At 30.2% G+C, this 20,612-nt stretch overlaps 1 pseudogene; it reads left to right on the plus strand.

Moving 5' to 3' along the window:
- LOC133542612 (neuronal PAS domain-containing protein 3-like) overlaps nt 1-20,612 on the plus strand; it is a 232,873-nt pseudogene that overhangs the window by 118,462 nt on the left and 93,799 nt on the right.

The raw sequence follows: 20,612 nt of genomic DNA on the forward strand, positions 1-20,612 counted from the left end.
CTTGTACACAACTCTACACAGCAGGACACGCCTGTACACAACTCTACACAACACTACACACACGTACGCAACACTACACGCTGGTACACAACTCTACACAACACTACACACACATACACAACACTACACGTTTGTACACAACTCTACACAACACTGCACACACGTACACAACACTTGTGCACAACACTACATGCTTCTTCTACACAACACTTGTACACAACACTACACATTTGTACACAACACTACACATTTGTATACAACACTACACATTTGTACACAACACTACACATTTGTACACAACACTACACATTTGTACACAACATTACACGTTTGTACACAACACTTGTACACAACACTACATGCTGGTACACAACACTTGTAGACAACACTACACACTTGTACACAACCCTTCTACACAACACTATACGATTGTACACAACATTTGTACACAACACTACACATTTGTACACAACATTACTTGTTTGTACACAACACTTCTACACAACATAACACGTTTGTACACAACACTACACGCTGGTACAAAACACTTGTACACAACACTACGCACTTCTACACAACACTATACGATTATACACAACATTTGTACACAACACTACATATTTATACACACTACACACTTGTAGACAAACCTCATACACAACACTACACACTATTTCACAACATTAAACACTTGTACACAACACTACCTACAATTACACAACACTACACGCTTGTACACAACACTTACACATTATTACACAACACTGCACACTTGTACACAACATTACACACAGGTACACAACACTACACACTTGTACACAACACTACATACAATTACACAACAATACACACTTGTACACAACACTACATACAATTACACAACAATACACATTTGTACACGACACTACATACAATTACGCAACACTACACACTTGTACACAATACTATATACAATTACACAACAATACACACTTGTACACAACACTACATACAAGTACACAACACGACACACTTGCACACTGCCTTACATACAATTACACAACACTACACATTTGTACACAACACTACACACGTGTACGCAACCTCATAATTTTACACAATACTACAGGCTTGTACACAACACTATGAAAATGTGTGTCAGCGTGTGTCATTATTCACAATGAAAAATATGTGCATTAGCATTAGCATGGGCTAACACATGTTCACTGAGCTTTTAAAACACACAACTATTAGCTGAGGTACATGACACCTTTGTAGGCACACTAGACAACTGCCTCGTTAATACTGCTAGCATGCTAAGTGTTAGCATTTTAACATTTTTACAGGTTTGTCAACGTGAAATTGTAACAAGATTTATGGCACTCTGTAGGAACTTTATAGTACTGCCTTGGTATTTACAGTAATTAGTGCTACTTTGCCTAGTGCTAGCATGCTAACTGTTAGCATTTTAGCAAGTGTGCCAATGTCGAATTGTAATTTCCTTCATGGCATGTTGCAGGAACTTTGTAGTACTGCCTTGGTATTTACAGTAATTAGTGCTTCTTTTCTTTGTGCTAGCATGCTAACTGTTAGCATTTTAACATTTTAGCATGTTTGCCAATGTCAAATTGTAATTAAATTCATGGCATGATCTAAGATCTTTGTAGAACTGCCTTTCTATTTAAGATAAATACTGTTATTTTACCTGGTGCTATTACGCTAATTGATAGCATTTTAGCAAGTTTGCCATTGTCAAATTGTAAGTAAATGCCTGGCATGATGTAGGGATGCTACAGAACCACTTTGCTACTTAAAATAAATAGTGCTATTTTGTCTGGTGGTAGCATGTTATTTGTTCACATTTTAGCATTTTAACAAGTTTGCCAAAATACAAATTGTTAGCATTTTAGCAAGTTTGCTAATATATGAATGTAAGCAATGCACTGCATGCTGTAGGGACATCATATACATGTATTGGTATTTACAGTAATTAGTGCTATCTTGCTTTGCGCTAGCATGCTAATAGTTAGCATTATAACAAGTTTGCTAATATACAAATGTTAAGAAATAGGGAAACTCTAGCATTGCCGCGCTAGTTACGGTATTTCTGGCCCTTTTGGTACTTGCGTACTTTTGGTTAGCATGATATGTTATTTACACTGAGTGCTATCTTGCTTTGTGCTAGCATGCTAATTGTTAGCATTTTAACAAGTTTGCTCATATATAAATGTAAATATTGCACTGCATGTTGTAGGGACATTGTAGAACTGTCTTGGTGTTTTGAGTAATTAGTGCGATCTTGCTTCATGCTACTATGCTAATAGTTAGCATTTTAGCGTTTTAACAAGTTTACTAATATACAAATGTAAATAATTGGGGACACTTTAGCACTGCAGCGGTAGTTACGGTATTTTTGGCCCTTTCGGTACTTACTTACATTTTGGTTAGCATGCTAGCTGCTAGCATGCTATTTGTTATCATGCTAATTGTTAGCATTTAACAGGTTTTCCAATATATAAATGTAAATAATGCACTGCATGATGCAGGAATATTATAAAACTGTTTTGGTATTTACAGTAATTAGTGCTATCTTGCTTCGTGTTAGCATGCTAATAGTTAGCATTTTAGAAGTTTGCTAACATACACATGGAAATAAATAGGGAAACTCTAGCATTGCTTCGCTAGTTACGAAAGTTTTGGCCCTTTTGGTACTTACGTACTTTTGGTTAGCATGATATGTTATTTACAGTAATGAGTGCTATCTTGTTTGGTGCTAGCATGCTAATTGTTAGCATTTTAACAAGTTTTCCAATATATAAATGTAAAAAATGCACTGCATGATGTCGGTACATTATAGAGCTGTCTTGGTATTTAAAGTTATAAGTGCTATCTTGCTTCATGCTAGCATGCTAATAGTTAGCATATTAGCATTTTAACAAGTTTGCTAATATACAAATGTTAAGAAATAGGGAAAATCTAGGATTGCTTCGCTAGTTACGGTATTTTTGGCCCTTTTGGTACTTACGTACTTTTGGTTAGCATGATGTGTTATTTACAGTAATGAGTGCTATCTTGCTTTGTGCTAGCATGCTAATTGTTAGCATTTTAACAAGTTTTCCAATATATAAATGTAAAAAATGCACTGCATGATGTCAGTACATTATAGAACTGTCATGGTATTTAAAGTAATAAGTGCTATCTTGCTTCATGCTAGCATGCTAATAGTTAGCATTTTAGCATTTCAACAAGTTTGCTAATATACAAATGTTAAGAAATAGGGAAAATCTAGGATTTCTGCGCTAGTTACGGTATTTTTGGCCCTTTTGGTACTTACGTACTTTTGGTTCGCATGATATGTTATTTACAGTAATGAATGCTATCTTGCTTTGTGCTAACATGCTAATTGTTAGCATTTTAATTTTTTCCCCAATATATAGACATAAATAATGCACTGCATGATGTAGGGACATTATAGAACTATCTTGGTATTTAAAGTAATAAGTGCTATTTTGCTTCATGCTAGCATGCTAATAGTTAGCATTTTAACAAGTTTGCTAATATACAAATGTTAAGAAATAGGGAAAATCTAGGATTTCTGCGCTAGTTACGGTATTTTGGCCCTTTTGGTACTTACTTACTTTTCGGTTAGCATGCTAGCAGTTAGCATGCTAGCAGTTAGCATAATTATCGCTAGTTTATTATAGTACAGGTCTCTCGTCCTGGTGATTTGTTGCGAGAAGCGCGGCCTCGGTGTGGGCTAGCTCAGCCTGCTAGCGGGCGATTGCCGTGGGTTCCATTGCCGTGGGTTCGATTCCCGGCGGTTGTCCCCGCACAGGACCTTGAGGGCGGGACTTAGCTTGCGAGGGCGTGAGTTGTAAGGAGACGTGATTAGCATATATATTGTGTTGACACAGTCCGCCTCTTTCAAGTCCGAGCCGTCTTCATTTCCATCGGCCGCCGTTATTTACCGTGTGCGAGCGGGAAGAAGGAATTAGCGAGAAAACACGGCGCCGGCTCATTTTCTTTCCACTTTCACGCCTGGTTGCCGCCGGCGACGGGACGGAGGTCAAAGGGGATGTTTTCGGATCTTGATGTCGCCGGTGGTCATTAAAACTGCCCGGCCCCGCCCTAGGAGGGGGGGGGAGGGGGGGATTGGGAGGGGGGGGGGGGGGGGGTAAGACGCTAACAGTACGCGTCTGTCCTCCCGCCAGCCGCTCGCTTTTTTTCCCACGAGCGCAGCCTGCGTCGCCACGGCGACCGGATGCCTTTTTCATTGACTGTCCGTCGCCATGGAAGTGAAAGGAGACGAGGGGGGGCCTGGGGGGGGTCATGCACTGCAGTACACCTTCTCACCACTGGGGCATATATATATATATATATATATATATATATATATATATATGTATATATGTATATATATATATATATATATATATATATAAATATTAATTTTGAGTCAAATATTTCAACCTGTCATTGTATAATTTTCAAAGATTGTGGATGTTGAAATCAAATACTTCATTGTTTAAAAATCTACCGAAAATTTATATTTACATTGCAAAAAATATTAGTTTGTTTTTTTAACATTTAAAAAAAAAAAAAAAATCGAAATTTTAATTAATAATAATAATAATAATAATAGTAATAATACATTTTATTTGGTATAACGCTTTTCTGAGCACTCAGACGCTTTACAGGATTAAAAAATAAATAATAATCATTAAATTAAATTGCAAAAATATTAATTTGTTTTTTTTGTCATTTTTTTATAAAAAATGTTCACACTTTTAATTAATAATAATAATAATAGTGATAATACATTTTATTTGGTATAGCGCTTTTCAGAACATTCAGCCGATTTACAGGATTAAAAAAAAAATTAAACTAACTTGCAAAAATATTTGTTTTATTTTTGGTCATTTTTTACAAATTTTTTTCACACTTTTAATTAATAATATTAATAATAATTATAATAATACATTTTATTGGGTATAGCCCTTTTCTGAGCACTCAAAGACGCTTTACGGGATAAAATAATAATAATTCAATTAAATTAACTTGCAAAATTATTTATTTTTTTTGTCATTTTTTATTAATTTTTTCACACTTTTAATTAATAATAATAATAATAGTAATAATACATTTTATTTGGTATAGTGCTTTTCTGAGCATTCAGAGATGCTTTACGGGATAAAATAATAATAATTCAATTAAATTAACTTGCAAAAATATTTATTTTTTTTGTAATTTTTTATTAATTTTTTCACACTTTTAATTAATAATAATAATAATAGTAATAATACATTTTATTTGGTATAGTGCTTTTCTGAGCACTCAAAGACACTTTACAGGATTAAAAAATAAATAATAATAATTAAATTAAATTGCAAAAATATTAATTTGTTTTTTTTGTCATTTTTTATAAAATTTTTTCACACTTTTAATTAATAATAATAATAATAATAATAATAGTGATAATACATTGTATTTGGTATAGCGCTTTTCAGAACATTCAGCCGATTTACAGGATTTAAAAAAAAAATTAAACTAACTTGCAAAAATATTTGTTTTATTTTTGGTCATTTTTTACTAATTTTTTTACACTTTTAATTAATAATATTAATAATAACTATAATAATACATTTTATTGGGTACAGCCCTTTTCTGAGCATTCAGAGACGCTTTACAGGATAAAATGATAATAATTCAATTAAATTAACTTGCAAAAATATTTTTTTTTTTTGTCATTTTTTATTAATTTTTTCACACTTTTAATTAATAATAATAATAATAGTAATAATACATTTTATTTGGTATAGTGCTTTTCTGAGCACTCAGAGACGCTTTACAGGATAAAATGATAATAATTCAATTCAATTAACTTGCAAAAATATTTGTTTTTTTTGGTCATTTTTTATAAAAAATGTTCACACTTATAATTAATAATATTAATAATAATGATAATAATACATTTTATTTGATATAGCATTTTTCTGAGCACTCAAAGATGCTTTACGGGATAAAAATATAAAACAATAATAATAAATAAACTTGCAAAAATATATATGTATATATTTTTTTTAATACATTTTTTCACACTTTAATAATAATAATAATAATAAAAGTAATACATTGTATTTGGTATAGCGCTTTTCTGAGCATTCAGACGATTTACAGGAGAAAAAAATAATAATAAATTAAATTAACTTGCAAAAATATATATATATTTTTGGTCATTTTTTTAGGATTTTTTTTCACACTTTTAATTAATAATAATAATAATAATAATAGTAATAATACATTTGATTTGGTATACTGCTTTTCTGAGCATTCAGACGATTTACAGGATAAAAAAAATAATAATAAATTAAATTAACTTGCAAAAATATATATATATTTTTTTGGTCATTTTTTTAGGATTTTTTTTCACACTTTTAATTAATAATAATAATAATAGTAATAATACATTTGATTTGGTATAGTGCTTTTCTGAGCATTCAGACGATTTACAGGATAAAAAAATAAAAATAAATAAATTAAATTAACTTGCAAAAATATTAATTTTTTTGGGGTCATTTTTTATTAATTTTTTTTCACACATTTAATTTATAATATTAATAATAATTATAATAATACATTTTATTGGGTACAGCCCTTTTCTGAGCACTCAGAGACGTTTTACAGGATAGAATAATAATAATAAATTAAATTAACTTGCAAAAATATTGGGTTTTTTTTTGTCATTTTTTATTAATTTTCTTCACACTTTTAATTAATAATAATAATAATAATACTAATAACAAATTTTATTTGGTATAACGCTTTTCTGAGCACTCAAAGACGCTTTACAGGATATAAAAAAAAAGGATGTATATATATATAAAATATATATATATATGTTTAAATTAATACCTAAACTAATTAATTAATGAACTCATTAAAACATTTATTTTTTTATTATTTTATTTTTTATGTATGTATTTCACATATATATATTTTTTTTTCAATTAAATATGTTTAAATTGATAATTCAAAAAAATACATGATTTAAAAAAAAAATTACATTTGTTAAAGTTAAATAATTTATTTATTTTATTCATTCATCAACAGCATTCAAGCAAATTAAAAATACATTTATTAACATGATGGAATACAAAATTATATTCCAAATTTTGATTTACAATTAATTTAGCAGTTAGCATATGAACGTTAGCATTAGAACATTAGCTTTTTCATTCCTTTTAATTTAGCAGTTAGCATATGAACGTTAGCATTAGAACATTAGCTTTTTCATTCCTTTTAATTTAGCAGTTAGCATATGAACGTTAGCATTAGAACATTAGCTTTTTCATTCCTTTTAATTTAGCAGTTAGCATATGAACGTTAGCATTAGAACATTAGCTTTTTCATTCCTTTCAATTTAGCAGTTAGCATATGAACGTTAGCATTAGAACATTAGCTTTTTCATTCCTTTTAATTTAGCAGTTAGCATATGAACGTTAGCATTAGAACATTAGCTTTTTCATTCCTTTTAATTTAGCAGTTAGCATATGAACGTTAGCATTAGAACATTAGCTTTTTCATTCCTTTTAATTTAGCAGTTAGCATATGAACGTTAGCATTAGAACATTAGCTTTTTCATTCCTTTTACACAACAAAGTCAAATATTTTGTTTCATCATGCATGCACACTGTTAGCATGTTAGCTGTTTTTGTTCATTTAGCACTGCACTTTATTTGTATATGTATACATATATACATATATATATATATTTTTTTTTTTAAAGGAAATGAATAAATAAAAAATAGATTAAAAAAAATAGAACATTCTTCCCTAGTTGAGTAATTTTTTCTTTTCAACGTTCCAGGCGCACCCCCCCCCTTTATCCCCCCCGCATCCCCCCCCCCCCCCTCCCCTCGCCGTCCCCCTTCAGTGCGCCGCAAATCAGATATGACAGGAAATATTGTCCTTGTAATGGAGACTCACACACACACACACACACACACACACACACACACACACACACACACACACACACACACACACACACACACACAGCTTGTATATGTTTACCTCCTAATTGGACTCTGCTTGATTAAAAAAGCACGTCATGCTGTTGTTTGCGTGTGTGTGTGTGTGTGTGTGTGTGTGTGTGTGTGTGTGTGTGTGTGTGTGTGTGTGTGTGTGTGTGTGTGTGTGTGTGTGTGCGTGCAGTTTTGACCTCCAGCTTTTACTTTGAAGGCCCACTGGCATCTGGGAGACTTCCTTTGTGCTCCGCCCACCACTTTGTGCTTGTGGGCGGGGTCTCAGCACCGGGGTTTCTGATTGGCCCGAGGTGTGAAGGGCACGGCGACCGCGCGGCGTTATTAACCACGCCATCCATCATGTTTCGTGCGCACTACTACTTCCTGTGTCCCAATATGGACTTTGTAGACTTTCACACGCAACACTTTGTTGCTAAGCTACTTACACTACTGAAGGGGTGGAGCTACACACAACAGGGCCGCGAGCTAGCATACTTCTAAGATGGCGCCATGTTTCTAAATGCATGACTTTTAGGTTTATACGTGCAAAACTAGCATTAAATGTTAGCATGCTAACTTTAGCATGCTAAAGTTAAAATAAAACAAGAGACGCTAGCATACTTCTAAGATGGCGCCACGTTTCCAAATACATGACTTTTAGGTTTAAACGTGCAAAACTAGCATTAAATGTTAGCATGCTAACTTTGTCATGCTAAAGTTAAAATAAAATAAGAGACGCTAGCATACTTCTAAGATGGCGCCACGTTTCTAAATGCATGACTTTTAGGTTTAAACGTGCAAAACTAGCATTAAATGTTAGCATGCTAACTTTGTCATGCTAAAGTTAAAATAAAATAAGAGACGCTAGCATACTTCTAAGATGGCGCCACGTTTCCAAATACATGACTTTTAGGTTTAAACGTGCAAAACTAGCATTAAATATCAGCATGCTAACTTTGTCATGCTAAAGTTAAAATAAAATAAGAGACGCTAGCATACTTCTAAGATGGTGCAACATTTCTAAATCCATGACTTTTAGGTTTAAACGTGCAAAACTAGCATAAAATTTTAGCATGGTAACTTTAGCATGCTAAAGTTAAAATAAAACAAGAGACGCTAGCATACTTCTAAGATGGCGCCACATTTCTAAATGCATGACTTTTAGGTTTAAACGTGCAAAACTAGCATTAAATGTTAGCATGCTAACTTTGTCATGCTAAAGTTGAAATAAAATAAGAGACGCTAGCATACTTCTAAGATGGCGCCACGTTTCCAAATACATGACTTTTAGGTTTAAACGTGCAAAACTAGCATTAAATGTTAGCATGCTAACTTTAGCATGCTAAAGTTAAAATAAAACAAGAGACGCTAGCATACTTCTAAGATGGCGCCACGTTTCTAAATGCATGACTTTTAGGTTTAAACGTTCAAAACTAGCATAAAATGTTAGCATGCTAACTTTGTCATGCTAAAGTTAAAATAAAACAAGAGACGCTAGCATACTTCTAAGATGGCGCCACGTTTCCAAATACATGACTTTTAGGTTTAAACGTGCAAAACTAGCATTAAATATCAGCATGCTAACTTTGTCATGCTAAAGTTAAAATAAAATAAGAGACGCTAGCATACTTCTAAGATGGTGCAACATTTCTAAATCCATGACTTTTAGGTTTAAACGTGCAGAGCTAGCATAAAATTTTAGCATGCTAACTTTGTCATGCTAAAGTTAAAATAAAATAAGAGACGCTAGCATACTTCTAAGATGGCGCCACGTTTCTAAATGCATGACTTTTAGGTTTAAACGTGCAAAACTAGCATTAAATGTTAGCATGCTAACTTTAGCATTCTTAAGTTGAAATAAAATAAGAGACGCTCACATACTTCTAAGATGGCGCCACGTTTCTAAATCCCTTATTTTTAGGTTTAAACCTGCAAAACTAGCATTAAAGTGTAGCATGCTAACTTTATAATGATACAGTTAAAATAAAATAAGAGCTGCTAGCATACTTTTAAGATGGCGCCATGTTTCCAAATGCATGACTTTTAGGTTTAAATGTGCAAAACTAGCATGTAATGTTAGCATGCTAAATTTAGCATGCTAAAGATAGAATACAATAAGAGACGCTAGCAAACTTCTAAGATGGGGCCATGTGACACGCTAACTTTAGCATGCTAATGTTAGCATCCTGACTTTAGCATGGCAAAATAAGAAACGCTAACCAATTGTGCTGCCATATGCTTTATAGTCATGTCACTTTGTACGTGACATAGGCTAACTGTTAGTGCGCTAACGTTAGCCTGCTAACTCTAGCATGCTAACATTAGCATGTTAACTTTAGCATGCCAAAATAAGAACTGCTAACCAATTGTGCTGCCATACACCTCAGAGTCATGTTACTTTGTACGTGACATTGGCTAACTGTTTGTGCGCTAATGTTAGCCTGCTAACTCTAGCAGGCTAACATTAGCATGTTAACTTTAGCATGCCTAAATAAGAACTGCTAGCCAATTGTGCTGCCATTTGCCTCAGAGTCATGTCACTTTGTACGTGACATAGGCTAACTGTCTGTGTGCTAACTTTTTGGGCCACTTTTGCTGCTTTACACCTTAGTCATAAAATGTTAGCATGCTAACTTTAGCATGCTAAAAAAAAATGATCATTTTGTATTTAAAAGTTTATTGAATAAATGTATATATATTTAGTGTGAAAAGTGTGTACTAAAACACTAAGTCCTACAAAGTGTTGTTTTAAAGTAAGAAGTAGAAATATTGCAAGTCACTGTTGTTGTTTTTTTACTTCCTGTTGTTTAAAATTGTCAACCTATCAGAGCGCAGCAGATGGGGGCTCCTCCCACCCTGACCCCTCCCCTCCTGACGTGTTGTGTTGCGTGTGCCCCACAGTGACCCCTACTGGGAGCGAGCCGCCAACGCAGGAAGTTGCCCCGCCGCCGCCCGCCCCAAGACGCTGCACCTGGCCGGCCAGCAGCACACCTCGTCGCCATGGTAACGGAGCTGCGTCCTGATTGGTTGGAAACAAACTGTACAGAAAAAATGCAAAAAACGTTAAAAAAATAAAATAAATAATAATAATAAATATATTGGAATAAAACAAAGGCTTAAAAAATATATATATATTGAAAAAAATACAATAAAAATTACAACGGAAAAATTAATAATTTCTCTTTGTAAAAAAAAAAAAAATAAATAAATAAATAAAACAGTTAAAGGAAAATTTATTCTAAAATATATATATTATCAAATTTCCAAGGAAAAAAAACAAATCACAAACTACAACATGTATGCTGTTTAAAAGGAATAAAACAAACACATTTTACATTAACAAAAATGAAAAAAAAATATATATATATATATATATATAATATATAGTTAATTTTTTTAATTATTAAAAACAAGCAACAAAAAATAAAAAAATGAAAACAGTTTCCAAAAAAGAAAAACCTAAATTTAAATGTGTGTATATATATATATATATATATATATATATAGTATACTTTTTAATTATAAAAATTAAGAAAAAACTGCACAATTATAAAAAAAATAAAAAAATAGATTAATCCTAAATAATTTAATGAAAAATATAAAGGAAGCAAAAAAACAAACAAATTATGTATTACCATTTGAAATATAAAATACACTTATTTTAAAATTAAATAAAACATTTAGTTTTCAAATTTTAAATGAAAAAAAAGTCAAAAATAGTTTACAAAAAATATTTTTTAATGAAAACAAAAAATTATTCTAAATAAAACAAAACAAAAAATAATCCTAAATAAATTCATACAACATTATAAAGGAAAGCAAAAAACTAAACAAAGCATGTAAAACCATTTAAAATATAAAATACAATTATTTTAAAATCCAAACCAAACATTTACTTTTCAAATTTTCAATGAAAAGAAACAAATAAAAGTCAAAAATAGTTTACAAAAAAATATTTTTTATTGAAATCTTATTTTTTTAACAAAAAAAAAACAAATAAAAAAGAATCCGAAATAAAACAAAACAAAAAATAATCCAGAATAAATTAATAAAAAATATAAAGCAAGCAAAAAACTAAACGAATCATGTAAAACCATTTAAAATATAAAATACACTTGTTTTTAAATTAACGAAAACATTTAGTTTTCACATTTTTAATGAAAAAAACAAAAAACAAAAAAAAATGGTTTACTAAAGATATTTTTTAATGAAACATTTTTTTTTAACAACAACAAAAAATATCCTAAATAAAACAAAACACAAAATAATCCTAAAGAAATGTATAAAAAATTTAATGGAAGCGAAAAAACTAAACAAAGCATGTAAAACCATTTAAAATATAAGATACAATTATTTTCAAATCAAAACCAAAATTTACATTTTCAAATTTTAAATGTAAAAAATCAAATAAAAGTCAAAAATAGTTTACAAATTTTTTTTTTAAGGAAGTCTTAATTTTTAACAAAAAAACAACACAACAAAAAAGAATCCTAAATAAATTTTTTTTTTAAAATAATCCAGAATAAATGAATAAAAAATATAAAGCAAGCAAAAAACTAAACGAATCATGTAAAACCATTTAATATATAAAATACAATTATTCTTAAATTAAACAAAATATTTTGTTTTCAAATTTTAAATGAAAAAAACAAAAAAAAGTCAAAATAGTGTATATATATATATATATTTATATATCACGCTTTTTAAAAAACAAAACATAAAGCACACCTGATGACAAGATTTCATTTGGTGTCCTCACCTGTGCTGCACAATAGGCCACGCCCACTCACACCTCACACGACCAAACCGTCCTCTGACACCTGATTGGCTCGCAAATTTGACTTTATGTGTGTGTGTGTGTGTGTGTGTGTGTGTGTTGAAAGAAGATGATAACACTTGTTATCTCATTACAGGACACACACACACACACACACACACACACACACACACACACACACACACACACACACACTTCTGTTTGATGGTCACATGAGGCGAATGTTGGCTGACTTCCTGTCTTTGATGGCCTGTCTGCTAACCTACTTCCTGCCCCATGACACACACACACACACACACACACACACACACACACACACACACACACACACACACACACTCTGCAGTTGTTTGTGTTTGACAGCATCTTCTCCATGTTTGGATTTTCTATAATTCATCTTCAGCAGCAGCCCCGCTTTTTGTCTGGCAGGCGTGTTAATAATGGATTGAATAGACTTACAGGTGTGTGTGTGTGTGTGTGTGTGTGTGTGTGTGTGTGTGTGTGTGTGTGTGTGTGTGTGTGTGTGTGTGTGTGTGTGTGTGTGTGTGTGTGTGTGTGTGTGTGTGTGAAGCGTTTGAAGCGTGTTGCCGGCAGCGGCAAAGAGCGCGGTATCGATCTGAGCGCTGGTTTGTCTGATTGCCCGTGAACTCGGCGGCGGGAATGTTTGATGAAGCGCTTTGACTTCATCCTCGTCTTCCTCCTTCGAAAGGGTTTGGGCCGGCCCACATTACCCACAATCCTCCAGGGGAGCGCCGTGTTGGGAGAGCTCGGCGGAGTTAGTCTGTTCCAGGGTCAAACATGGACTAGCAAGTCCAAACTGTCCACTGAAGGTCGCATACTAAAACAATCACAACATTTGCATATTTTGATTTCAATCTTTTTTGTTTTTTTACTTTTTTATACAAACAAAATATATAAAATATAGCTTGTTGTATAAATGTGTCTTTTGTACAATCACTACAATATTTACTTTGTAGCTTCATGACGCATCCTAAGTTCGGTCCCTAAAAGTCTCAGTTATAACATTTTTAAAAATAAGTCATGTATTAATTTGTCTATTTCAACTTTTAAATCTCTGCGTCCATATCAAGTTTTATTTATTTATTTTTCATTAAGTTTTTTTATGGCAAAAACATAAAATGTGCAATCATTTCCCCGCCAAAATGTTCAAAGAGTAATATTAAATGTGAAGTAATTGGAATCTTAAATACTGTAAGTCGATCATTCATAACCTTGATTTTTATTCATTTTTATTTTTCAACGATGAGAGTTTTTAAGACAAAAATCCCACTAAAATTCTCAGGGACCCAAATGGGTCCCGAACTCAAGAAAATGCTAAAAAATTAGTCTTATACTTTTTTTAACGCTTACATTATTAGATCAATTGTCGACATAGTTTTATTTTATTTTTGTTATGTTTTATGCCTTTTTTGGGAAAGAAAGAAACCAGCTTTTTTATGGCAAAAACATAAAATATGAAATATTTTCCCCAATTAAAAATGTTGAAAGTGTAATATTGGATGTGAAGTGATTGGAACCTTAAGTCAATATTTTGTAACTTTGATTTTTTTTTTTAAGCATTGCAGTTTTTAAGAAAAAAATCCTGTTAAAATTCTCAGGGACCTTAAAGGGTCCCACTCGTAAAAATGGTAAAAATGAGTCATAAACTTTTTTGCAACGCTTACATTTTTATATCAATTGTAGACATAGTTTTATTAAATGTTTGTTAGGTTTAATGACTTTTTTTGTGAAAGAAAGAAACCAGCTTTTTTATGGCAAAAACATAAAATGTGCAATCATTTCCCCGCCAAAATGTTCAAAGAGTAATATTAAATGTGAAGTAATTGGAATCTTAAATACTGTAAGTCGATCATTCATAACCTTGATTTTTATTCATTTTTATTTTTCAACGATGAGAGTTTTTAAGACAAAAATCCCACTAAAATTCTCAGGGACCCAAATGGGTCGCGAACTCAAGAAAATGCTAAAAAATTAGTCATATATTTTTTTTAACGCTTACATTATTAGATCAATTGTCGACATAGTTTTATTTTATTTTTGTTATGTTTTATGCCTTTTTGGGGAAAGAAAGAAACCAGCCGTTTTATGGCAAAAACATAAAATATGAAATATTTTCCCCAATTAAAAATGTTGAAAGTGTAATATTGGATGTGAAGTGATTGGAACCTTAAGTCAATATTTTGTAACTTTGATTTTTTTAAGCAATGCAGTTTTTAAGAAAAAAATCCTGTTAAAATTCTCAGGGACCTTAAAGGGTCCCACCCGTAAAAATGGTAAAAATGAGTCATAAACTTTTTTGCAACGCTTACATTTTTATATCAATTGTAGACATAGTTTTATTAAATGTTTGTTAGGTTTAATGACTTTTTTTGTGAAAGAAAGAAACCAGCTTTTTTATGGCAAAAACATAAAATGTTCAATCATTTCCCCGCCAAAATGTTCAAAGGGTAATATTAAATGTGAAGTAATTGGAATCTTAAATACTGCAAGTCGATAATTCATAACCTTGATTTTAATTCATTTTTATTTTTCTACAATGAGCGTTTTTAAGACATAAATCCCACTAAAATTCTCAGGGACCCAAATGGGTCCCTCTCAAGAAAATGCTAAAGAATTAGTCATATTTTTTTTAACGCTTACATTATTAGATCAATTGTCGACATAGTTTTATTTTATTTTTGTTATGTTTTATGCCTTTTTTGGGAAAGAAAGAAACCAGCTGTTTTATGGCAAAAACATAAAATATGAAATATTTTCCCCAATTAAAAATGTTGAAAGTGTAATATTGGATGTGAAGTGATTGGAACCTTAAGTCAATATTTTGTAACTTTGATTTTTTTAAGCAATGCAGTTTTTAAGAAAAAAATCCTATTAAAATTCTCAGGGACCTTAAAGGGTCCCACTCGTAAAAATGGTAAAAATGAGTCATAAACTTTTTTGCAACGCTTACATTTTTATATCAATTGTAGACATAGTTTTATTAAATGTTTGTTAGGTTTTATGACTTTTTTTTGTGAAAGAAAGAAACAAGCTTTTTTATGGGAAAAACATAAAATGTGCAATCATTTCCCTGCCAAAATGTTCAAAGGGTAATATTAAATGTGAAGTAATTGGAATCTTAAATACTGTAAGTCGATCATTCATAACCTTGATTTTAATTCATTTTTATTTTTCAACGATGAGCGTTTTTAAGACAAAAATCCCACTAAAATTCTCAGGGACCCAAATGGGTCCCGAACTCAAGAAAATGCTAAAGAATTAGTCATATTTTTTTTTAACGCTTACATTATTAGATCAATTGTCGACATAGTTTTATTTTATTTTTGTTATGTTTTATGCCTTTTTTGGGAAAGAAAGAAACCAGCTTTTTTATGGCAAAAACATAAAATATGAAATATTTTCCCCGATTAAAAATGTTGAAAGTGTAATATTTGATGTGAAGTGATTGGAACCTTAAGTCAATATTTTGTAACTTTGATTTTTTTAAGCAATGCAGTTTTTAAGAAAAAAATCCTGTTAAAATTCTCAGGGACCTTAAAGGGTCCCACCCGTAAAAATGGTAAAAATGAGTCATAAACTTTTTTGCAACGCTTACATTTTTATATCAATTGTAGACATAGTTTTATTAAATTTTTATGTTTTATGACTTTTTTTTGTGAAAGAAAAAAAACAGCTTTTCAATGGCAAAAACATAAAATGTTCAATCATTTCCCCGCCAAAATGTTCAAAGGGTAATATTAAATGTGAAGTAATTGGAATCTTAAATACTGTAAGTCGATCATTCATAACCTTGATTTTAATTCATTTTTATTTTTCAACGTTGAGAGTTTTTAAGACAAAAATCCCACTAAAATTCTCAGGGACCCAAATGGGTCCCGAACTCAAGAAAATGCTAAAGAATTAGTCATATTTTTTTTTAACGCTTACATTATTAGATCAATTGTCGACATAGTTTTATTTTATTTTTGTTATGTTTTATGCCTTTTTTGGGAAAGAAAGAAACCAGCTTTTTTATGGCAAAAACATAAAATATGAAATATTTTCCCCGATTAAAAATGTTGAAAGTGTAATATTTGATGTGAAGTGATTGGAACCTTAAGTCAATATTTTGTAACTTTGATTTTTTTTAAGCAATGCAGTTTTTAAGAAAAAAATCCTGTTAAAATTCTCAGGGACCTTAAAGGGTCCCACCCGTAAAAATGGTAAAAATGAGTCATAAACTTTTTTGCAACGCTTACATTTTTATATCAATTGTAGACATAGTTTTATTAAATTTTTATGTTTTATGACTTTTTTTTGTGAAAGAAAAAAAACAGCTTTTCAATGGCAAAAACATAAAATGTTCAATCATTTCCCCGCCAAAATGTTCAAAGGGTAATATTAAATGTGAAGTAATTGGAATCTTAAATACTGTAAGTCGATCATTCATAACCTTGATTTTAATTCATTTTTATTTTTCAACGTTGAGAGTTTTTAAGACAAAAATCCCACTAAAATTCTCAGGGACCCAAATGGGTCCCGAACTCAAGAAAATGCTAAAGAATTAGTCATATTTTTTTTTAACGCTTACATTATTAGATCAATTGTCGACATAGTTTTATTTTATTTTTGTTATGTTTTATGCCTTTTTTGGGAAAGAAAGAAACCAGCTTTTTTATGGCAAAAACATAAAATATGAAATATTTTCCCCGATTAAAAATGTTGAAAGTGTAATATTTGATGTGAAGTGATTGGAACCTTAAGTCAATATTTTGTAACTTTGATTTTTTTTAAGCAATGCAGTTTTTAAGAAAAAAATCCTGTTAAAATTCTCAGGGACCTTAAAGGGTCCCACTCGTAAAAATGGTAAAAATGAGTCATAAACTTTTTTTTAACTTTTACATTTTTATATCAATTGTAGACATAGTTTTATTAAATGTTTGTTAGGTTTAATGACTTTTTTTGTGAAAGAAAGAAACCAGCTTTTTTATGGCAAAAACATAAAATGTTCAATCATTTCCCCGCCAAAATGTTCAAAGGGTAATATTAAATGTGAAGTAATTGGAATCTTAAATACTGCAAGTCGATAATTCATAACCTTGATTTTAATTCATTTTTATTTTTCTACAATGAGCGTTTTTAAGACATAAATCCCACTAAAATTCTCAGGGACCCAAATGGGTCCCTCTCAAGAAAATGCTAAAGAATTAGTCATATTTTTTTTAACGCTTACATTATTAGATCAATTGTCGACATAGTTTTATTTTATTTTTGTTATGTTTTATGCCTTTTTTGGGAAAGAAAGAAACCAGCTTTTTTATGGCAAAAACATAAAATATGAAATATTTTCCCCAATTAAAAATGTTGAAAGTGTAATATTGGATGTGAAGTGATTGGAACCTTAAGTCAATATTTTGTAACTTTGATTTTTTTTAAGCAATGCAGTTTTTAAGAAAAAAATCCCTTTAAAATTCTCAGGGACCTTAAAGGGTCCCGCCCGTAAAAATGGTAAAAATGAGTCATAAACTTTTTTGCAACGCTTACATTTTTATATCAATTGTAGACATAGTTTTATTAAATTTTTATGTTTTATGACTTTTTTTGTGAAAGAAAAAAAACAGCTTTTCAATGGCAAAAACAAAATGTTCAATCATTTCCCCGCCAAAATGTTCAAAGAGTAATATTAAATGTGAAGTAATTGGAATCTTAAATACTGTAAGTCGATCATTCATAACCTTGATTTCAATTCATTTTTATTTTTCAACGATGAGCGTTTTTAAGACAAAAATCCCACTAAAATTCTCAGGGACCCAAATGGGTCCCGAACTCAAGAAAATGCTAAAGAATTAGTCATATTTTTTTTTAACGCTTACATTATTAGATCAATTGTCGACATAGTTTTATTTTATTTTTGTTATGTTTTATGCCTTTTTTGGGAAAGAAAGAAACCAGCTGTTTTATGGCAAAAACATAAAATATGAAATATTGTCCTCAATTAAAAATGTTGAAAGTGTAATATTTGATGTGAAGTGATTGGAACCTTAAGTTAATATTTTGTAACTTAGATTTTTTTTAAGCAATGCAGTTTTTAAGAAAAAAATCCTGTTAAAATTCTCAGGGACCTTAAAGGGTCCCGCCCGTAAAAATGGTAAAAATGAGTCATAAACTTTTTTGCAACGCTTACATTTTTATATCAATTGTAGACATAGTTTTATTAAATTTTTATGTTTTATGACTTTTTTTTGTGAAAGAAAAAAAACAGCTTTTCAATGGCAAAAACAAAATGTTCAATCATTTCCCCGCCAAAATGTTCAAAGAGTAATATTAAATGTGAAGTAATTGGAATCTTAAATACTGTAAGTCGATCATTCATAACCTTGATTTTTATTTTTCAACAGTGAGAGTTTTTAAGACAAAAATCCCACTAAAATTCTCAGGGATCCAAATGGGTCCCACTCAAGAAAATGTAAAAAAATTAGTCTTATACTTTTTTTTAACGCTTACATTATTAGATCAATTGTCGACATAGTTTTATTTTATTTTTGTTATGTTTTATGCCTTTTTTGGGAAAGAAAGAAACCAACTGTTTTATGGCAAAAACATAAAATATAAAATATTTTCACAATCAAAAATTTTCAAAGTGTAATATTGGATGTGAAGTAAATTGAGCCTTAATTACGTCCGCAATTTGTGACATCATTATTTTTTAAGCAAAGCAGTTTTAAGACCAAAATAATAATAATAAAAAATTAAATAAAATAATAAAAACAATAGAAAATTGTCATATGCTTTTTTTAGCACTTACATTTTTATATCAATTGTTCATTTTATTTTTTATTTTTTTATTTTAGGCCCTTTTTTGAAAATAAAAGACTGAGTTTTTATGGCAAAACATAAAATATGCAATATTTCCCCCCATAAAAAATCTTCAAAATGTAATATTTGAACCTTTATTAAGTCAATATTTTATAACATTGATTTTTTTTCATTTATTTATTTATTTTTTTAAGCAATGCAGTTTTTAAGACAAATATCCCACTAAAATTCTCAGGGACCCAAATGGGTCCCACTTATAAAAAGTTTAAAAATTAATGTTTTTTTTTAACGCTTACATTTTTAAAATATTTGTCGATATAGTTTTATCTAATTTTTGTTATGTTTAATTCCTTTTTTTTTTGTAAAAACAAAGAAACCAGCTTTTTAATGGCAAAAACTTAAAATATGAAATATTCTCCCCATCAAAAATGTTCAAAGTGTAATATTTGATGTGAATTAAATTGAGCCTTAATTAATTCCAAATATTGGAAAATCATTATTTTTCAAGCAAAGCAGTTTTTAAGACAAAAGTAATAATAAATAATAAAATCAGAATAATAAAAACAATTAAAAAATTGTCATATCCTTTTTTTTTAACGCTTACCTTTATATCAATTGTTTATTTTATTTTTGTTTTATGCCCTTTTTATGAAAATAAGAAATTCAGTTTTTATGGCAAAACATGAAATATTAAATATTTTCCCCATCAAAAATGTTCAAAGTGTACTATTTGATGTGAAGTAAATTGAGCCTTATCTAAGTCCGAAATTAATAACATTTTTTTAATTAAAGCAGTTTTAAGACAAAAAAACAATAATAAAATATTAAAATAAAAAAAATAAATACAATGAACAATTCATAACAAATAGTCATTCATAAAATAATTAATAAATAATTGATACTTATTTAAATAAATAATAATACACAATTATGAAATAAATAACAAATATTTCATAAAATAATAAGTAAATAATACATATTTATTAAATAAATAACAAATAAATAGTTAATAAAAT

The sequence above is a fragment of the Nerophis ophidion genome, linkage group LG24, assembly GCF_033978795.1.
Source record: "Nerophis ophidion isolate RoL-2023_Sa linkage group LG24, RoL_Noph_v1.0, whole genome shotgun sequence".
Classification (NCBI taxonomy): Eukaryota; Metazoa; Chordata; class Actinopteri; order Syngnathiformes; family Syngnathidae; genus Nerophis; species Nerophis ophidion.